Source organism: Rhincodon typus, chromosome 8 (assembly GCF_021869965.1).
Source record: "Rhincodon typus isolate 14 chromosome 8, sRhiTyp1.1, whole genome shotgun sequence".
Lineage (NCBI taxonomy): Eukaryota > Metazoa > Chordata > Chondrichthyes > Orectolobiformes > Rhincodontidae > Rhincodon > Rhincodon typus.
This window is the reverse complement of record NC_063339.1, coordinates 43259240-43282789: the sequence shown is the minus strand read 5'-3', so window position 1 is coordinate 43282789 and position 23550 is coordinate 43259240.

The following is a 23550-nucleotide window of genomic DNA, read 5'->3' as shown; positions in this document are numbered from 1 at the left end:
ACTTTTAAAAGTTATTCTTTTGTCACTGTCATTCCATCATTCCATTGGGATCCCTCAACTGCTGTGACCCCCACACAACTGATAACAATAACAATGATCCAATGGTGTCATTGCCAGACTATTAACCCAACGACCCTTGTAATGATCTGGGGATCTGGGTTCAAATTCCACCAATGCAGACGGTGAATTTGGAATTAAAACTCTAAGGATGGCCTTGAAACTGTTGTTATCAGGAAAAGCCCATCTAATTCACCAGTGTCTTTCAGGGAAGGAAATCTGCTAACTTTCATGTGATTTCAGACCCACAGCAATGTGCTTGCCTTTTGACTGCCCTCTGGGCAATTAGGGATGGCAGTAAATGCTGGCTTAGCCAGCAATGACCACACCTTGTGAATTAATTAAAATGAAATTGTGAAAAGTTACACTTTATATCAATTCTATTGGCAATTATTCCTCGTAAACACAATGTACTTGATTTCAAATTATACTATTTGCTCCTGATTTACTGTACAGCAGCTAACAAATCTGCTTTAACCTTTAAATGAAATCATCAAATATGAACTTTACTAGATTTCTAGGAAGTAACCTCACAGTAATTAGAACAAAATTAGCTGTAGATAGTGGTCGTGCTGTGACCAGGCTAATTACAGTGTGTTCTGAATACATTGCAGCAGGACTTTGGTACAAAAAAAACTTTGTTGTCTGGATTTTGATTTCCATCTCATATGATATACTTAAGAGTTGTGCAATGTTTTCCAAGTCAGACAATGAACTATAGTCTCAGGGGTATTCCAGCACACATTTGACTACTTTCACAAATGAAAAACAGAATTCAAAGAAGAAGTTGTGGTTGAAAGGATACGACCTGATATTTCCAAGTTGTTTTGCCAAAATGTCATGCAAATGTTAACATGATTTTAATGCGATAAAACATTTATGCTGCAAAACACATTTTGCAGTCCTTTAAAGAACTACAGCAAAGCTCTGTTAAATCAACACAACTAAACAGTTAATCTAGGCAAGCCTAAGTTTTCCCTTTTCTTATCAGCCAATTTTCTCTTGTCCATTACCCTCTTGAATACTTTGGCTTCTTACAATGATTCTGTGCGCAATGATCATCATTCTGAACCTTATCTATGATCCATTATCTCTGTGTGGGTCTTACAGTATGTTAAACTTTGATGAATATAATTGCTAGGTATGATGTTAACTTCACCTGAAGGCCACACATATAATTCACTTGGAGCCACTGGACAGCATTTAGAAGTGAAAACCTTGCCAATTTTCTCTTTGCTACCCCAGGTTCAATGATTATTCCTCTCATAAGCACTGCCCCAACTGTGAACGGCTAACTCAACACAGACTGTGGTGGATTGAATTGCAACAACTCTGCTTTTTAATTACTGAAGTACCTGGAAATTAAACGTGCTGAACAATGAGATTTTTTTAAAATAAAAATACCTTTTGAACAATCTATACTGATAACATGGTGTGGCAAAATGTCCACAGGAATTAAAGAGAATATTAGCATTGAACTAATGCTAATAGGAGTAAAGGCCTGAAATTCTTTCAAATTTTGCAATGAACATAGGGTGTAAATACAATTCAACTTGGGATATAATTTTATCATGATCTTTTTCTGTCATGTTTCTGCCACATAAATAATGTTTGAGTTTGGAACTTTTCTGTTGCATATGCACTGATGTTGCTGTGAGGTTAGTGTGGTATATGTAAATGAGGATGAATAATGTAAGCATGGTCAAAAACCATGACTTGCACCTGCATGCATTGCAGGTGCCTGAGAATAATCACAAGATGGGGATGATCTATTGCCACAGTGGCCTGATACTGACAGAAATAGTTTACTTTAAAGCTTGCAAACTAGACAAGCCTTTAAGAGAAGATTGATTGCTTGAATGGCAGGAAATAGTTTGGAGTATTTAGTTTAAAAATGTTTTTGCTTTGTTCATGGGATGTGAGCATTGTTGGCAAGGTCAGCATTTATTGTCCATCAATAATTGATGTGAGAAATGAGTGGTGAACAGCCTTCTTAATCTGTTTCAAAGTAACTGACACACTTCTACACACAAAAAGCCAACACCTTATCCATACCATTCGCAGACTGGTGAAGTCAGAGTGAATGCATGACTATTGCATATGCACAAAGCTATAAGATTTTAACCAGGCGATTATTATACTTTACACTGCATCTCAGATTTAAATGTAACTATTGACATAGTTTTTATTACAATAACATGCACATTTATATGCCCCCTGCTCCCCCTATTGTAATTCCTGAACATATGCAGCATGATTGATGTACCTGACTTCAGCCATCTTCAATCACATATTTTTCTCGTTTAGCCTTTGGTTTGTTTGGTGAGTTCTCTCTAGCAGCCATAATAGATTCTGATGGTGGTCTGTGATGGCTCCTTCCATTGTGTTTCCACATCATAGATGAGAAGTTCATCCTTAACAACTTTCAATCTGGGAAGATCTTGGTTGATACTCTTCTGGAGCAGTGGAAATGGCAAATTAGCATGTGCAACCATCTTGTGACCATCAATTACTATTGTACCAACTGGGAGGTGGAGTAGCTGGAATCAATGACTGTCAATGCGAACATAGAATGCCTGAAAGTACACTTTAGTTGTTACAATGCTCCCAACTTTGTAATGTGTGACAATGACCCTTAAATTATGGATGAAGAATTTAGTCACTTCATAAATGACTGAGAAATTCAACTCCATACAACTACTCCACTATCTGCAGTCAAATGGAAAGGCTGAGGTGGCAGCGAAAGTCACCATTAACAGTAATCTTTCCAAAAGTCACTGCTTCAGGAAATCTGATGGAAGCATCCATAATCAATAAAAGACACTGGTTCCCATTCCTGATTCTAGGTAGGGACCCAACACTATCTATTAAGACCTTGCTAAATGGTTCCCCAAAAGCTGGTATCAGAATTAAAGATTTAAGTTTAATTGAGGTTTCGGGTTTCCCCACTATATGACATGTATGGCATAACTGGCAAGATTTGAATGTGCCTTTATGTGGCCCTGGCTAATAAAGATGTGTTTATATTTTAACCTGTGTTTACTTCACACCTGAGTGGTCTTCCATTGAAATTTCATGAGCAACTCATAAAATTTCATAGAGATACTCAGATGGAACCTCCACCTGATGGATCACAGTCCATTCCTTATCAGCTGGTATTTGAAGTGGTCTCCATGCCCTCATGAATACTTTGTTTTTCAAGGATTAACACAGGTATTTTTTCTGATTCAATGAGTAGGCTTTTTGATTGATTAGATTTTATTGATTTGATTTTATTGTCATGTGTACTTTACAATAAGAATACTATAAAATAGAGTGAAAAGCTTTCATTTGTCATCATGAAACAGTGTTGTTTTGAATAATTTAAGAACAAGGAAAGAAGAAAGACATATGTTGAAGAGTTTGGTACAACACTCTCAAATGCAATCTCTTTGTTGCATTTCTATTAATGAAGACAGGCTAAACATAACTGCTGTATTCTCTTTACCTTCATCTATTTTTGTTAAATTATGTTCAATGACTGAATTTACAAATAACCTCCCTGTTTCATAGATTCCCTTTCTTCCCATCTAATTTGATGGTTCTGAGGTCTAGCCACACCACAGTCAGAAAACAATCAAGACATCCCTCTTCTAATATTTCAGTTTCTTTTCTGCTGATTGTTCAAGCACCTTAGGTGATATTCTTAGCCAATATCCTTGAACCATTTCCCAAAATAAAGCTAATTCCATTTATAGAAATTTGTTTCACTCCTCCCACTACAACTTCTCCATTTACAAAGTAACTCTTTAATCCAACTTTTTATAATAAGACTGGTTTGTAATCTCCATGAATACTTCCACTTAATATGCTCTTTATCATTAACTCCTCTGGATGCCAAATAGTACCGTCAGCCAGCATCAGTGACTGGTGTGTTCCAGTGTTACTCAGAATTTTTTATTAGTTCACCTCCTTGACTTCAAACATAAGGAAATACCTCCCTTTCATTTCAAATTTTCTAAACTCTATGACTCTCTATTTTTCTTTCCTTAATTTTCATTATCTTCCATTTTTCTTCAAACTAATGTATTTTCATTTCTAATTATATCTTAATTAATTCGAATTGTGACGCCCCAATGTCAGGTTTCCTTTCTTCCAATTCTATACGTTAGATAATCACTTCAAGAATCTCATCCTTACAAAATCCTGAAACATCTGGCAACATCTGTGGAGAGAGACCAGAATTAACGTTTCAAATCTAGTGACTCTATTTTCTCTTCACTGCTGGGTTTCTACAGCAATTTCTGTTTTTTGCTTGTTTCAGATATCCAGCAACCACAGTTCTTTGTTCTTTTTTAACTTGGGACCTGTGTTGAGTAGTACACCTCGACTACATGCAGTGTGCTTAAATGATCAGATGTATCATTTCAATCAGTGACATCCAAGTATGGCAAGAGAAGCAGTTTCTCCATTGCAGGCGATTGATCAAGAAGATATGATCTCACCACCAGGATAGACTAAAGAACAACCATTGTCACAGAGTTCAAATAGTCCCCAGCAACAGAAGTGGATCAGCACCAATTGTTACCCTGCCATTGGAATGACATTCCCTGGAGAAGGAACATCATCCTAGGAACAAGTCGATGCCAGGCAAAGAACCAATGGTAACATGCACGTGTACCATTAGGAGACTGGCATGATTTAAAAAATAAGCATGCAATGCATGTGTGGAAACTGACAGAATGGAACCTACTAGAGATATCCTACAGTTGTATTAATGATAATTTTACTTGTAACCATGTATTTTGGGTAACTTATAACTGCCAATGATAGAGTATGCATTTTAATTTTTTTTTAATGAAATGAGGATGTTTGGAGAAATTTAACTTCAGTGTATAGGTTTGCATGATCATGTGACTTCTACCTTTGTTGTGCATGCTATGTGTAAAATCTGTGTGACCATTAAGCAGAGGTCACATGAAATGATCCTTGTATCTCCTGGCATCATTAGTAACTAGAAATGTATTGGTTTCTTTCTTGAGCATTCTTGATGATTGAGTTTCTACGGCTTTCTGAGGCAGAGAATTTCAAAACTTCCCTCCCTTAGGGTGACACAGTGGCACAGTGGTTAGCACTGCTGCCTCACAGCACCAGGGACCTGGGTTCGATTCCAGCCTTGGGTGACTGTCTGTGTGGAGTTTGCACATTCTCCCCGTGTCTGCGTGGGTTTTCTCCGGGTGCTCCGGTTTCCTCCCACAGTCCAAAGATGTGCAGGTTAGGCGGATTGGCCATGCTAAATTGCCCGTAGTGTTCAGGGAGGTAAAGGGTGTATATTAGGTGGGTCATAGGGGGATGGATCTGGGTGGGATGCTCTGAGGTTCGGTGTGGACTTGTTGGGCCGAAGGGCCTGTTTCCACACTGTAGGGATTCTAAAAAGATTTCCTCTCATTCTAAAGAATGCGGACTCAGTGCCCTCAATCTAGCCTCACTTTTTGAGTAATTTGGTGTGAGAACAAGAAAATCGGTGTGACAAACCCATCTCATTTAACCACAACACATTTCACTATCCACAGATTGCAATCAATGGACCGTTGCAGTTCAAGCTTCTACTGTTTAATCCTTTCACCTTTGAAATAGAAAAGGGGTCCACCAAAAGAATGAGCAGATTATGCAAAAATTGTCCACATCCTGCGTGATGCCTTCCTCCTTGGGAATTCTGGCCAGCGCTGAGGTCTTCGAGAAAGATGGTTAAGTACCCACATGGCTGTGACTGTAGTCTGCGTTCGAGGAAAGATGAGGAGCTACAGTGATGCATTTCTTTGCTAAGAACTTTTTGTCATTTATATAAATAATTTGGATGTGAAAATAAGAGGTATGGTTAGTAAGTTTGCAGATGACACCAAAATTGGAGATGTAGTGGAAAGTGAAGAAGGTTACCTCAGGGTGCAATGGGATCTTGATCAGATGGACAATGGGCCAAAGAGGAATGTCTTGATTGTTTTCTGACTGTGGTGTGACATGTGGCAGATGGAGTTTAATTTAGAAAAATGTCAGGTGCTGGACTTTGGAAAGGCAAATCAGGGCAGGACTTATACATTTAATGGAAAGGTCCTGGGGAGTGTTGTTGACCAAAGAGTCCTTGGAGTTTAAGTTCATAGTTCCTTGAAAGTGGAATCACGGGTAGATAGTATAGTGAATAAGGCATTTGGTATGCTTGCCTTTATTGGTCAGTGCATTGAGTGTAGGAGTTGGGAGGTCATGTTGTGGCTGTACAGGACATTGGTTCAGCCACTTTTGGAATAATATGTGCAATTCTGATCTTCCTGCTATAGGAAGGATGTTGAGAAACTTGAAAGGGTTCAGAAGAGATTTACAGGGATGTTGCCCAGGTTAAGCTACAGGCAGAGGCTGAATAGGCTGGGGCTATTTTCCCTGAACCGTTGGAGGCTGAAGGGTGACCTTATAGAGGTTTATAAAATCATTAGGGGCATGTATAGGGCATATAGCCAAGGTCTTTTTCCCACGGTGGGGGAATCCAAAACTAGGGGACATAGATTTAAGGTGAGAGGAGAAAGATTGAAAAGGGACCTAAGGGGTAACTTTTTCATGCAGAGGGTAGTGAGTGTACGGAACGAGCTTCCAGAGGAAGTTATAGAGGCTGGTAGGATAACAACATTTAGATGGGTTTAGAGGGATATGGGCCAACTGCTGGCAAATGGGACTAGATTAATTCAGGATATCTGGTCAGCATGGACAAGTTGGACCGAATGGTCTGTTTCTGTACTGTACAACTCTATGACTCTAAATAAAATTTATGTCTAAAATTTATAATGGTAAATTGCATGACCATTTAAAGTTGATACTATGTAAGGTGCAAACCAAAAAATAGTTTTTCCAATACTGTATTTAACACACTCCATTAAAAATTATTGTTAATATTTACAAAGTTCATTACATGTCAAACATACAGCCCTAGGCTGTTTACCCAGTTTCCAGCCCTTGGCTATGGCTAAGAAACCTTAGATGATGATATTTTTCCATTACCTTTTCGACAGCTGCTCCATTCTTTAGTGCACTAGTCAGTGAGATACTTGCTTCTGCTCAGATTATATTAGAGAAAACCAGAGGCATTTCAAAGTAACACTTTTGCTGCTTTGGTCGATTGGGAACGGCTCAGTAGTATGTTTCTAAATGGTATGTGTGCCTGCTTTCTTTCTTGGTGATCCACTCTGTGTTAAGCATTGCCTGGTGTGACGCATGAGTCTCACTATGGCACAGCAGTCTCTGTAACATTTGCTGTAAATGAAGACAGTGGGCTGTGAATACGGGATTTGGTGGCCTCTGCTTTCTCTGGGCTCTACTTTTGGTCAGCTGAGTTTTTTGTTTCTGCTTGCCTCTTCCAGTGTCCTTTCAAACAGTCAACCTCCAGACGTCCCAGCCATCAGTGACTGCTTCCCAATTGTCCGTGTCACTATCTACCGTCCTTATGTCTTGCTTGCATGTGTCCCAGGAGGTATTAATGCCCAGGATGCTGTGACCCAGTGGCCTAATCCCCATGGAGAAGGTATTCGGGTATATGGTTGTTATCCGTCTGATAAATGTGGCTGACTCAGTGTGGGCATTGTTGAATTGGCAGTAAGTATGTTAATGGAATGAGTACGCCTCCTCCCCCAGGATATCATGTCAGAATGCGTCTGAGACTGAGAAGGTGGAAACTGTTTAGTTCTTTCTCCTACACATTTCACCAAGGATGCTAGCTTGGTATGCTGTCAGTTTAGTGTTCTCAGTCATGTTGCTGTTATACCACACTCTCTTATTCTGCCTGAACATAACAACTACAGTTTTGTGATGTGCATTTTTATTTTCTGCATCACATGACAAATTGGTGATGATTATGGAGCCTATATATATGAAGCTGTCAATAACGTTCAAGGTCACATTGTCAATGCTGATAAATGGTGGTATGGCAACAGCCTGGACCATGACATTTGTCTTCCTGAAGCTGATGCTAAAACCAAACTCTTTTCAGGTGTGAGAGGGTTGGTCTATTTGTCACTGAACGTGTTCCTGAGTATGGAACACTAATGCAGCTTCATCACCATAACGCAATTCTTAGATGGGAACGCACACCTTTACCTTGGATCTCAGGCAAGGATGAGTAGTTTTCCATCATTTTGGGATCCTGCAGGTGATCTGAAAGCATATGACACTATCAAAGAGAAGATTATGCAAGGACACAACCCTGTTTGGCACCATTGTAGATCTTGATATAGATTCTCTTTGCTCACATGTTTGAATACCATGGTGAAGTTGATGAAAGCAGTTTGTAGTGGCCTCCTTTGTCCACAGCATTACTCTTGCAGCTGCTTGACTCACAAGTTAAGTCCATTGCAGACGTTCCAGTTCTTACACCCATGTTGGGATTCAGGGTAAATGTGTTCAGCCAGGATCTCCAGCCTGACGAGAGAAACATGGTCAAGTACTTTTGCCACCACGCTCACCAGGGAGATGCTCTGACAGTTGTTACATTTGCTGTCATCCCCCTTGTTCCTGTGCAGGGCCACAATCTTTGTACCATGCACGTCCTGTGAAACTGACCCTCCCTCCAGCAAAGACAGAATTTCGAGCAGATGCTGCAGGAGTGTCAGTTTCCTGTGCTTGATCAATTCTGGTGGCAAGGCATCAACAATTACAGCATGTTCCAAGACAAGTGAGTCAATGGCTTTGTCAGTTTTCTCCATGCCATTGAGATTGCAAGATCTGCATGGACAACTTTCTTTGAATTTGGTTGTGTTGCTTTTTATTAAAGGTACTATCGAATGCACTACAGACCCCTTTGTCTATTTAAGACCATGAACATGGTCCATAAGTCCATAAGTCCATACAAGTTCCATAAATAATTGAGAATAAAATCTGTGTACTTTTTTCATTTATTCATATATAAGCAAACAAGCCATCCTATGGAAAGTTTCTCTGGGTGTCTGAACATACTTGTCTGTCTCCCATTCGACTACCTCTCCTGGTGCTATTTGAAGTGAGAATCCTGAGAGGTGGCTGGCCGTTTTTGTGCTATGAAAGATTAATTGTACAGGGGTTGTCCTCCCCTCAGGAGGCTGACTTCTCTGGCAGGGGCTGTATCTATGGAGATTCTACCTGGACAGTCAAGTGTCACCTCCTGCAGGCCACCTACATAGTGCTTCAAGTGAACAGGTTGGATGTATTGTGCAGTTTGCATCTATCAACATGCCACTTAGTTCTGCAAGCGTGTACCTGCTGGTTAGCAGTCTGACTGATCTGTTGGGAGCTATCAAATCTCGAAAGCTCCAAAAGACAGAAGCCTAGATTTTAGCTATCAGAGTCTAAAAACTGGCATGAAAGGATTCTGTTTAATTTGTCCTCATATGCCATTAGGGAACTCATCCGTGCTTCAAGAGAGGAAGGGAGAGAGGAGGCACTGAGTGGTTCAAAGCCACTTCTAGGATGGTGAAGTTCAACATGATCTGTTGATGCCTGTAACGACAGAAACATTTATCTTGCTGGTGCCTATAGCCTCCATAGTCACACCTGTCAGGTATTGCTACTCTCAGAGACTGGCTTAAAAGCCAGTTGCCATTAGCAGCAGCATATGGTAGAGGTTTAGCCTTTAGGTTGCAGTTAGGTGGAGGACTGGCACAGAAGAAAGGTTAAACACCTAAGACAATTCTTGAATGAAAAATACGAGATTGGTTTATGACAATTTTAGATGTTATCTTTTTTAAAAAAGAGAACATGCACTTACATTAATAGTTATAGTGGAATGTTTACATCTATTTTCTATTCGCTTGTTCATTGAAGTAATTAGGACTTGCATGACAAATGCCAATGTTAAAAGGATCAGATTATTTTATTAATGTTATGCTCTGTTGCCCCTTTCAGCCATCAACAAGGAATCCTTGAAGTGAGGATTGTCCTGATGCTTACCTCTATGTTGTTCTGTATTCAAAGCAGCAAATGCCATTGTCGCAAGAATGTTCTCCTCCAGTTTACTTTAGTTAGTGACATTGTGCGGAGCGCAGGAGGCTAAAACAGTGCAGGATCAAATTTTGGAACATATTCTAATGCGAGATAGTGAAAGTGCAACTTTAAGAGATAATGATCCTGTTAGAGAGTATTCCGTTAGATACATGCATTTTCCTGTAGAAATCCTTAGTTGATCCCTCCCTCTCCTTCTTTAAAATCATTCTTAAAAACAAGCTCTTCCAAAAAGCTTTTGGTCATGCTTTCTAATATTTTGTTCTATATTGAAGCAGCTATGTACTTTCCAATTATACATCTGTAAAATGTACTGGGATTGTTCTACTATAGAGCTGCTATATAAATGTACGTTGTTGTTGCTTTCCCTTTCTATTCTGAATTCCCTTGATCAAATAACTCCCAAACTCCAATGTTAAGTCACACTGAGTGGCTAGTTTAATATTTGTTTTAAATCAACCTATTCGTACATATAATGACACACCCCTGGGGCAGGTAAACCACACCTTTCTAGTTCTGTGTGACCCAGTACCAAATCCAGTTGTGATGGATGCATTTCTAATTGCATATATTCACCTCTTCTTATCACAACCTTGAAACTACTGAGAAGAAAAATTGCATTCAAAACAACTCAAAGGGAAAAGTTCATGTGTCGTAGATTGCAGATTACTATTTAATCTATATTGGCCAGATAATTAGTTTCTGATTGAAAGGAGTAAGGTTTCAAAATGCGAACCCAGATGTTTTAGATTCGTAGCTTCAATAATGAGATAATAGACCTGAGGTCAAATAACTGTCAACCTCTTTTTGTATCCATCACCTTTTTCTTCTACATTTTTAGTGAATGGCAATGTGGTTCCTATCAGGGCTGGCCTTAAAAGTGGAATTTCTGGCCTTCCATTAATTCGATCACACACTTTCCTAAGTGGTAATCTCACGGGGGAGGGGAAAAGGCAACCACTTATGAAATCTGTTTATATGTTGGAACATGGGCCTGATGGATCCAGCTGAATAAATAAGATGTGTATATGCAGTCTTTCCACTCAGAGTACAGTATAAGGTGATTTTGCAACCAAAACAAAATGACAGGCAGAGCTGCCTGGCCTTAACTTTTCATTGAATGCCATTGTCTAATGAAAAAAGTGGTCTCTTGCCAGTTCATTGAACGAGTTTAATTTAAACAGCATTAAGATTCTAGTGCTAGTTCCCAAATGATCTTTATCTACAGATTTCAACCTCTGCTGGCCCTCGGACAATTGGTAGTAGGGAATAGTTGAAAAGGTGGGTGGAGAAAGAGTCTTTAAGAGTCTTGCATCTTGAGTCTTCAAAAATGAGACAACTCTTAGTGCTTTTTTAATAACCATTCTCCACTCGCCTGCCCCCAAAATAACTGACTTATAACAAAGGAAATTGGTGGGAGATTTCTTTCTAAAAACAGCTCATCTGTCTTTACAAGAAAGTAAATGCACTCATCTGGCATAAATGTTTCAATCATGGAAGTAGCAGCAGGTTATTTTCTCTACATTATATCTGGTTTCTCTACAAAATATTTTCATTCTAATTCTTCATTTTTTTACGCCCGAAAGCTTTTGTAACATGCTTTTAAGCACCTGTCAATTTGAGAGATGGCTAATGTGCTAATTGACCAGAACCAAAGAATTTAAGCTGTAAACAAATGAGAACAGTATTTATAATAAATCAGTTTTATAGTCCTCTGATGATATCAGCTTAATTTATGTCAGGAGAACTCACAAACTTCTATCACAGCTGAACATTTATGTTTCTTTAGCTGGGGAAAAGCTTGCTCAAGTCCCAGAGCATGACATTAACAATGTAATGACCAGAGCCATCTAAATGTGTTAACCATTAAGTCATCAGCGAAAAAAAAAATGTAGAAGCCTGAAAAATACGGAGATATTTTACGATTAATGAAATATGTCTTTTACCCCAGTTAGATGTATCTTTTTTTCAACAACAAAGCAAAGACTTAAAATTAGTTGAGAAAGCTTATGTACAGACCATAGTTGACAATGGGAAGCAAGCAGTCCATGATTTTTCAGCCATTGTACTAGATCGTGGATGGATCAACTTCAGTTTAAGTTGCTACTCCCACAACACCTTATCTAGGCATAGGCTTGGCAGTAAGTTTCTGATTCTGGCCATGATTCTTCAGGTACAGCATTGACTGAAGAAAGACAAGGAAGGAAAAGATAATATAGTCATTCTTCCTCATTGCTAAAATAGTTCCTGCAGGCTTTACTGAAATTAAAATGGCAACACTAGTGAAATAAACAAGACAATTTCAGTTTGGGACCATTCTGTATGGAATTGAAAGTCAAGGAGTAAAATGCAAAACATTTTTTTTGTAAATATTTCCACAGAAAAGAATGTTATAAGAACGCAGGCTAATCTTAGAGTTTATTTTTTGTTTTTAATTATTTTTAAACCCAGTGAGAACAAGAAGTACTTAAAGTGGCCTCATTTTAGTGGTCAAAGTGTTCTTTCTGTACCTCTAGGGATTGTAGCTTTGAATTAGTCCAATTCCAAAACTCTCTGCTATGTTTAGCAATGCACATTGTTCAGATAGCTCTTAGTCAGCCTTCTAGTAAAATATCAACAAATTTAGTCTATCTGCTTGCCCAAACAAATTAGCACCTGCTATCTGATCTATGGCCTTGCGTTGGTATTAGAAGCAGTTATGGTCTACACAGACAATGCACCCTTTATCTGCAGTGCAATGGCATGATGAAACAGCATGTAAAATAAAAGAAATAAAGAATGTAAAATTGGACTTGGTAGAATGAATTAATGGAATTTTATCATAAATCAATAAAAGGGACACATTGACATATTTTAATGTTTAAAATAAAAGTTGTAAGGCTTTTTCCTGAATTTTACACTATCACAAACACAGGTGAACAAGTCACACTTATCATTACAATAGATTTGAAATTAATCATATAGATTACATTAATATCAGGCTGGCAAGTGCATTAATATTTAGAAGCAGCTTATTGACCATTGACAGAGACTTTTTTTTCCATCCAACTTTTCTTGTTTGCCCTTTGATCTCCTCTCCTTAATGGAGTGAATTAAACCCATATATAACTCCATGTGCAGTGTCCTTCTTATATCTCAGTTCAGTAACCATTCTTCATTGGTGAGTGTTGGCAATCTATTTGAATGTGTAGATCAACAGCCTGACCTCATCTATCATTCACATGTGTGCATTTTCAGAGGGGGATAGTAATCAGGAGCAGGAATTCTGGCTGTATTCCCAATCTCTGAGGAATGCCGAGACTAGTTGGATCTGAATGGTATGTTGCTACAGATTTTGAGACCGTGCCATTGCAATTCATTTAACAGCTTTGGATTTATTCATTTTCTCACTTGTATTCAGCTTAGGATTACTGTTGCTGTTCAAGGTAAGAAGTGGACCACTGGTCAGTTTGTAGATGGTGACCTATGTTCTCCTGCTTCGTTTTAAGAGATTGGGGTCAATTGTTAGCAATGAATTGAACAGGGCCAAAGCAAGATTTTTCTGATTTTGTGTGGCCTCAATTAAAGCACCCACTGGAAATAGAGCAGGAGTTCAATTAAATATTGAAACATGACACAGTTATGATCCCAAGATGATTCTCATGTTAATTGGCACTCTTCAACTCATCTTGCATGTTATGAGCTATACAAGTTGTGAAACTGTTATGTCCATCATTATTTAAAGTGTTCACTAAAAGCAAATCCATGGTTCTGTCTTAAATGTATCGAACATTGAAACAAGCTACTTTGTTGGTTGAGTTTTTTTCTAATAAAGTGATGCCAGTACCACTTGCAACTCTGCTGGATGGTAACTAGCCTGACAATCCCACTACAGCTTCCCAAATTTCCCATTGATGAGCACCCACTTACTGGTGGGAATCCCTCAGAAGCACAATGTGGATATTCAATAAGAGCTGCCCAAAGGAAATGGTTCGGATTTGAAGAAAATTGGAGGTGTGGACAGAACCACTCCAACACATAAATCAAAGCTTTCAGCTGTCATGTATATGATTGTTTGCTTTCAGAGTGAAGCTTCTTTTTTATTGCAGAATTAAATTAGTGGGCTGGCATTAGGGAGCATAGGAACATGGAAATTAAGAGTAGGAGTAGGCAATTCTGCCCTTTGAGCCTGCTCGACCATTGAACATGATCATGGCTGATCTTATCCTGGTCTCAAAACCACTTTCCTGCCTGCTGTCCATAGCCCTCTATCCCATTTTTCATCAGAAATATATCTATTTCAAACATATCTATTGGATGAAATAACCATGAAAAGTGCTGGGTTATTGTAAAACCTCGACTGGTACATTGATATTTTTCAAGGAGGGGAGCTGGTCACCTTTACTGGGGACTCCAGTCCCAAACAACATGGGTGGTTCTTAATGCCTTCAGGGAATTCAGTGCTGCATGGAACTTTTTGCACTTAGTCTTAAGAACTTGATCTCAGCACTTCACTTACTTAGGCTACTTCAGACACCAAAGAAATTGTGAAGTTAAGATGAATGCAAACTGGATGGTAAATCATTTAATTTTAATTCCACTGTTTCCAATAGGCTGGGGGGAGCTAAAGCTATTTTTGAAATTGTAGTTAAAAGCAAATCAAATTCAGTTCGAATTTAATTTTCTTTCCAATGTTATTGATAGAGATTTCGTTGATTGTAGCAAACTACTTTGATGTGATTTTTCTCACTGTTGTGACAACAGATGAGCTCAGAATTACTCTACAAGCTGAATCTCGCAGGTTACAACATAAGAATGTGAAGCTACATGAAGGATTAAGGGAGAAGTTAACTAGAAGAGGTTGAATGTGAATCATGCAGTGATATGGCTTACACAATGCTCCACAGTTTTTGCTGGTTCACGAAGTAAAGGAATAACAGTCTCAAGGATTAATCCAAATCAATAAAGTCTCCACACCTAGTCTGGAACTGATACTGACCAATACCTATCCTTTAACATGTGTGATAAGGTGATTCAAACAAGTTGGGCTTTCCCTTGTTCACCACACCTGTATCTAAACTTTGAGCTCCAAGTATTTTTCCATCCAGTTAAGTACCTAGAGATTGAAAAGATAATTTTGATACAGGGGTCATTGTTTAAAAATTAGGGCTTGCCTACTTAAGACTGAGATACTAAGATTTATTTTCTCTCAGATGGTTGAGTCTTTGGAACTTCCTTTGTCAAAAAGCAGTAAAGGCAGGGTTATTGACTTTTTCAAGGCTGAGATCGATAGATTCTTCATAAGCAAAGGAGTGTAAGATTATCAGAATATGGCGAAATTAGGAGTTGAAGTTAAAATCATTTCATACATTGTCTTATTGAAGACTTAAACTGAACGATCTATTCCTGTACCAAATTTTTATGTAATACCACAATATTACTTTGCTTTAACCCTTTTTTTTAGCTAATACCATTTCATTATGTGTCTGTCTTTTCTCCCATTGTCATTTCCAAGGTCTGGGCCATGGACTTCCCTTGGATTAGTCCACACTTCCAGATAAAGTAGTTTTTCCATCACCTACTGCAGGTTGACTGACCAGGAGACTCTGGATTCTTATTGTCTGCTATCAAGCAGAACAGAAGGATTTATAGGATGCTAATCAACCTGCTTGGCCATGTTTTGAATGCACCTTCTGAGGCCAAAATGGGATCAGAACCTAGAGCCTCTGGCTCAGAGATAGGGATGTTATCTACTGTGCTGCATGACTTGCTTTATTTAATTGGGCACTCATGTAAATATAACAGTGATAGCTTAATCAAGAAAATGGTATCAAGGCAGATAGTGTTATGATTGTGACCAGAGGTGTGTGCTGATAATCACGCCCCATTACTATCAGTTGCATAATTAGTATAAATCTATTCATTCAATTATTGAAGTGGCCAATTGCTTTTCTTTTGTACTATAAACCAAAACAAAATAAAATTAGCAGGCTTCTTCAATGAACTCAAAATAATGCATTTATTATGAACAAAACTTTTTCGTAAAGCAAGTGATAAACTCAGGTTGACCTTGAAACTAAGATCCAGAATTAAAACTGTATCCCCTTAATTTCACACAAAGATGCATACACATAACACAAAATGACAGGTCACTGGAGAGATGACAGCATTTTTGAAAATGGGAAAAATGGAAAAAAAAAATCCCTTTTGGCCAAGGGTTTGGAAACAAAGGATGGAATGTCATAACTTCTCTCATCCACTTTTTCCTGTCAGTGAAGCCAGCTGTTGATTAGTGGTGAATGCTTAGCTATGATTCTAAACAACTTGGATTCGAGTCTGCTCCCCAATACTGATATTTGGAAACTCTGCCAGGCTCCCAGGGACTTTGACTGAGAACAGGATTTTTAGGAGATTTTCCTGCTTCAGAGATATCTTCTCCATGCTGATTCTTGAGTCTGTAGAACTCCAAGCACAGAGAGGGTTGCTAAGCAACAGTTATCACAGGTACCTTAGTCTTCACAAAGACATTTTTTCTTCTGTAATTAAGACAATAAACCCATCACTTATCTTCTCGAAAACTTTGCTTAACTGTTTCTTCTAGTGAATAACACATAATCCAAGCACACATTAAATTGTTGGCTTAATTTTTAAGCAATCACATGGTGAACTCATTTTCAATCCAGAAAATATTCAAAAAGTTATATAAAACAACTTTCAGGCTGGATCCTACTTGTTTTTACTAAGTCCAAATTGCGTTGAGTTCTTTAGAAGAATTTCCACTGCAAGACCTAACATGTTTTCTTGCTATATCTTACTAAACTTGTAGTATTATCTGTCTAGAGATAGTAAGAACTGCCGATGCTGGAGTCAGAGATAACACAGTGTGGAGCTGGAGGGGCACAGCAGGCTAGGCATCATCAGAGGAGCAGGAAGGTTGACATTTCGGGTCGGGACCCTTTTTCAGAAATGGGGAAGGGGGAAGGGAGCTCTGAAGTAAATAGAGAGAGGAGGGGTGGGGCTGGGGAAGGTAGGTGGGATGGTGATAGGTAAGTGCAGGTAGGCAGTGGTGGGGATTGGTCAGTGAGGTGGGAGGAGCTGATAGGTTGGAGAGCAGATGGACAGGTTGTGTCAGGTCAAGGAGGTGGGGATGAGAGGGCGGGTTGGTCATGGGATGAGGCCGGGGGTGGGGAGATTTTTGAAACTGGTAAAGTCCACATTGAGACCATTGGGTTGTAGGCCCCCAAGGTGGAATATGAGGTGCTGCTACTCCAGTTTCCGGGTGGCGTCATTGTGACACTGGAGGAGGCACAGGATGGACACGTCACCCAGGGAGTGGGAAGGGGAGTTGAAATGGTTCGTGACTGGAAGGTGTTGTCATTTGTCCTGGACAAAGCGTAGGTGCTCTACAAAGCAGTTTCGAGCCTCCGCTTGGTCTCACCGATGTAGAGGAGGCCACATCGGGAACAGTGGATGCAATAGACCACACTGGCGGATGTGCAGGTGAACCTCTGTCTGATGTGGAAGGTTTTTTTGGTTCCTTGGATGGAGGTGAGGGGGGAGATGTAGGGACAGGTGTAGCATTTCCTGTGGTTGCTGGGAAAGGTGCCGGAGGTGGTGGGGCTAGTGGGGAGTGTGGAACGGACAAGGGAGTCGCAGAGAGAGTGGTCCCTGGTGGGGAGGGATATATATCTTTGGTTGTGAGGTCAGATTGCAGGTGGTGGAAGTGATGGAGAATGATACGTTGAATCCGGAGGTTAGTGGGGTGATACGTAGGGACAAGGGGGATTCTGTCTTTGTTTTTGTTGCGGGAGAGAATATGAGGGCAGAGGTGCGGGAAATGCAAGAGATGTGGTTGAGAGCATTTTTGACCACCGAAGTGGGGAAGTTGCAGTCCTTGAAATAAAAGAACATCTGGGATGTTCAGGAGTGGAATCCCCCATCTTGGGAGCGGATGTGGCGGAGGCAGAGGAATTGGGAGAAGGGGATTGCATTCTTGCAGGAAGGTAGGTGAGAGGAGGTGTAGTCTGGGTAGCTGTGGGAGTCAGTGGGCTTGAAATAGATATTGGTTTCTATCTGCCTACAGTATATGTCACTGCTGATTTAGGTCCCAGCTAACCATACATCATTCCCAGAACAACTCACCACCCAGCTGGTATCTGCTGAAAGACTGACATCCCTAGTGCCTGCACCAACTTTAAAAGGCTGTAGTACACCTTGATAAGAACTGGCATTCCAAAGCTGCCCTGCTTGTTGACAAACAGAATCTGAAGCTATTGAGAAAGGGGAAGATGGCTTCATGAATTCCCAACAGGTCCTGGTCAAGGGTGTAGTTTCAGAAGACAGGCAAAGGAGACCATGCCACCAGACTCTGGCAGGCTGGTCTGCGTACATCCAGGTCTCCGCAGTGCTGAAGAATGGCCAGCATTGCCGTAAGAAGGTCAATTACCTTCTCTGCTCCATCGATGTAAATGTTGCACTCTCCTCTCTGCTACCACACACTCACTCTATCCGTGCTACTGCACCCACCTCCCACCAAGGCTCATGCTCTGACTCCCTCACTATTGTCTTCAACATCCTTCTTCACTCGCTTCCACCACCTACAACCACCTTCATTACTAACTCTGCATAGCCTCTGTGCTGTCTACTCATTACCCCAGGGAACCTCATCACGTTTTGCCAACTGCACCAGCACTAACACTCACTGTCACCTATATCAATCCCTCCCTTTTTCTCATGAATGGAGATTACAACACGTAACAGGTCAGAGAGAGCCCATACGTGTGGAGGGGTTCTGGACATTAAACTCCTCGCTGTAAATCGTGACAGAAGTACCCATTCTTCACTCTGCTCACAGTAACCGCGCTGACAGTCCCTTTCCCAGCACACCACTCCTGATCAATGGCCATGATGCCTTCTCTTTCTCATGTCTTGCAGGTATCGCCAGTGTTTCCACCATCTCCCTGAAGAAATGGCTGCGTCCCCTCAGCAGCCACCTCTTCGCCCTCTCAGGCCAAGACCACCAAGGTTTCAGAGAAAGCATCATCAAGGCTGCCTCCTGCGTCCCCTCATCATCTCAATATGAACACTGAGAGTGCACCACAACCTGGTGAGCCCCTCACTGCAACAGCTCCGCAGTTTCCTACTCACACTATTGTTATAATAAAAATTTGAAAAGATACAGACATAAGGAACTTACAGAAGGAAATATATAGGTTAAGTAAGGGGCAAAGATCTGACAAATGGAGTACAATGTGGGAAACTGTGAAAATGTCTATTTTTGCAGAAAGAATAAAAAGCATGTTATCTAAATGGAGAAAGGTTGCAGAGGTCTGAAATGCAGAGAGACCTGGGTGTGTTCATGCATGAATTGCAGAAGGTTACAAAGAGAATACAGCAAGTAGTCAGGAAAGCTATGTTTAACTGAGAGGGGAATTGAACAGAACAGTACGGAAGTTATGCTTCAGTTATACAGGGCATTGGTGTGATTGGAATACTGCATACTAGTACAGTACTTACTGAAGGATGTTCATGCTTTGGAAGCAGTTCTGAGAAGGTTTACTAGATTGCTCGAGAAGATCTTGATAGACCACTAGAAATGATTTGTGCTAGATTACTAAAAATGATTTTAGAAATGATTATTCATGACAAAAACAGGGTGGTGGTTTTGTTTGTGGTTCTGCTTGACCACAAGGCCTCACAATTCACCTTGTTATTGGATACAAACAGGATCCGGGACTGGAAGGTCCTAAAGCTCCAGTGTAGAAAGGTAAGCAATGGAGTGAGCAGAGTGCACTCCCACTTCGCTGCTGACTGTGAAGTCTGGTCTGTTAGGCATCCAAGATGATTGTATACCTACTATGAGTCCATTATTCTTATTTTCTTTTCATAACAATGCCAACATTTTTCATATTCCACGTATTGAAAATGTTGTACTGCCATTGTATTTAGTGTTTAAACTTCTTACATTAACATTGAAATGAATTGCATTTTATATAGTATAGTAAAAATGCCATCATTGAGCAATAACAAAAAATGGCTTCAAACCCCATCAATTTATTAAGTATGAATTGACTGTGATGTAACTTCTGGATGGCCTTTTTCCTCCACTCCTACGAACAATTTATGAAGCACTTTTTAATAAAAATGAATGTTTGCTGGAACAGAATTTTTACAAGAGACTTCATTCTTAGTGTTTTTCTAATTTATGGTACTTAATACCCAGAATGTTGTTTTATTCTTTAAATAAAGATAAATATACATGTGTCATGATTCATACAAGCACTTTTCATAATGGATATGCTGTTAACTAGATGGTGAACACATTCAGCTAAACCTGAGCAATAATATAGAGCACTCGTAACAAAGTACATGATAATGGATTGGAATTTGTGGTGGTAGTTATATTATTGGGTTGGAGCAATTTCAATAATTCCCAAAAACTGCTCGCTACATGACACTAACTTTATAAAAAAATACCAGAGGGCTGTGGATGTTGGAAATCATCATCAAATCCCTACAGTGTGGAAACAGGCCCTTCAGCCCAGCAAGTTCACACCAACGCTCAGATATCCCACCCAGACCCATCCTCCTATAACCCACCTAATCTATACATTCCTGAACATTACGGGCAATTTATCATGGCCAATCCACCTAACCTGCACATCCTTGGATTGTGGGAAGAAACCTGAGCACACCCACGCAGACACATGGAGAATGTGCAAACTCCATACAGATAGTTACCCGAGAGTGGAACCAAACATGGGTTCCTGGCGCTGTGAGGTAGCAGCGCTAATCACTGAGCCACTATGCCACCCTGAAATAAATGTGAAACAAAAACAGAAATTGCTGGAAAACTCAGCACTTCTGGCAGCATCTGTGTACAGAGAAACAGAGTTAACGTTTCAGGTGCAGTGACTCTTCTTCAGAACAGAAACATTAACTCTGTTTCACTAGCTATTATAAGTTTTGTACAATTATGAGAATTCTCCTTTACACTAATTTCTTTCCATACTATTTCCTCTTTGACTCTTAGATCACAAGTGTATGTCACTTCCTTCTTTGACCGCACACAATTACTGTTAACCCTTTATGGGACATAGCCTAGCATACACTGCTACACCCTATCCATGACAGTGAAGCTGTCCATGTTCACTGCCATTTTTCCACCGAGATTGACAGCAACATCTGGAGTCCCTCCGTGCAGAATAATCCAAGAGCTATGGAGATAAATTATGCTTCTCAAAGGGGTACATTGCTGAGGCATTCCCCAATGCTCCCCATCCCACCCCCCCCACCACCCCTGCAATCAATGGGGAATGAATTGAAGTGATGAGAAATTGACACTTTTAACATTTGTCCCGTGGAAAAATCCTTTGAAAAAGTTACACTTTGTTGAATGAACAGAATGACATCAGCAGGGAGGTAAGAGTGGCAGCAGCTGAGAAATTAAAAATTTCAATTGGGTGACTATAACAGGACAAACCAATAACAGTATAAGAAATCAGCAGGTTGAGAGGCATCAATACACAAAGTCAGAGGTTTATTTGGAATGATGCAGCTAAAAATATTGTATTATATTTAGGGTTTACTAGTTAAACTATTGAATATAACTCCAAATAATTGTTGACTGTTGTGTCTAACCTATTTAGTTAAATAAAACAGAATGAAGAGGGCTGGGTGATGTGTTGCAGCTGTAGTATGTGGGAGCTGGTGAGCACCTACGTTTGGGCACTGCAGTGCATCAGAGAAGGATTAAGTTACTTGTATACTTTGTTTCATGAGGCAGTCACACTCTTTAAGTTAGAGAGTTCTGATTTGGTTCAGGATCAGAGAGTTATGTTAGTGAGTGAGGCAGGTATGGCGATGCACATATGAGCAATAGAGGGGCCATAGCCCTTGCACTTACCAACATTTTGCTATGCTTTCAGCTGTGTGCAGGAGAGCAGACACTGCAGGAAGTATGAGCAAAGTGGTCACAGCTATATGGTATAGGGAGTTCATTCCCATTAGGCAATTTAATAAGAATCTGCTGGTAGTATTAGGGGACATTATAGTTTAGAAGATCGATGCTGTTCTCTGCAAGATAAAGCATGTGTCCTGAAAACTCAAGTTAAAGACAGCTTGTTGGAGCTGGAGTGAGAGAGAATAGAGCCAGTTGTTGTGATCCAGGTGGATAGTAACAACATTAGTTAGTACACAGACTAAGAAAGAGGTTCTGCGAAATGAGTATGAGCAACCAGGAGCTAAATTAAAAGGAAGAACGGTACAGTTAATGATTTCTGGATTACCACCTGAGTAAATTGGTGTAGGGTAAATAAGATCAGAGAGTTGCATGTTTGTCTCAAAAGTGGCATAGGAAAGTGGATTTCAATTCACGGGGCACTGCCACCAGTGCTGGGAAAAGAGAGAGCTGTACCATTAGGATAGTCTGCACAGGGACCAGTGTCCTGGCGAATGGTATAACTAGTGCTTTAGACAGAACTTTAACAGTCATGGGCAAATATAATCTTCATAAAGACTCAACAAATTACACTGGTAAAAGTAGCCTGGAGGATGAGTTCATACAGTGCATTCAAGACAGTTTTTTTTAGAACAATAGAGTCTAAAACTATCAAAGAACAGATTGTTTTAAACATGCTAATGCATAATGAGATGGGATTAATGGATAACCTTATTGTAAAGAATTTCTAAACAAGAGGAATTATCACATAATAGAACTTCACAATCAGTTTGGGGTGAGAAGTGTGGGTTTAAAACTAGTGACTGAAACTTTAATAAAGGTCATTAAAAGGGAATGAAGTCAAAATTGGCTAAAGTAGGAAAATAGCTTAAGAATAAAATGGTAGAGAAGCAGTGGCAGAGATCGAATAATATGATTCATAATTCTCAACAAAAATATATTTCATTGAAAATAAAGACAGAGAGAAATGCATCATCTGTGGCTAACTAAAGTTAAATTTTGGATTAAATTGAAAAAAAAAAGTCATACTATACTGCTAAATTAGTGATAATTGGGATATTTTTAGAAACAGGAATGAATGGTTAAAAGTAATAGAGGGAAGATTAGAGTATTAAAGAAAATTAGCAAGAAAAATAAAAAGACAATAAAAATTTTCTACAAGTATACAAACAGGAAGAGATTGAGACTAGGACATTAATAATGGCAAACAAGTATGTGGCTGACATTTTGAACAAGCATTTTGTATTTGTTTGAAGGCTTAAAATCATGATCAATACAGCAGAAATACTATGCAAACTAATGGAATGGAATTCTGACAGGTCCCCTGGACCTGATGGCCTGTATCCCAGCCTCTTAAAAGAAGTGGAGGAGGCAGAGATTGGTTGAATCTTGAAATCTTAAAAACTTTTCTCAATTTTGGAAAGTTTCCAATGAATTGGAAAACTGAAATTTTAACATCTATGAAAGAAGAAGACAGAAAGCAGCAAACTAGCCTACTAAGATAACAAGGTGTAGAGCTGGATGAACACAGCAGGCCAAGCAGCATCAGAGGAGCAAGAAGGCTG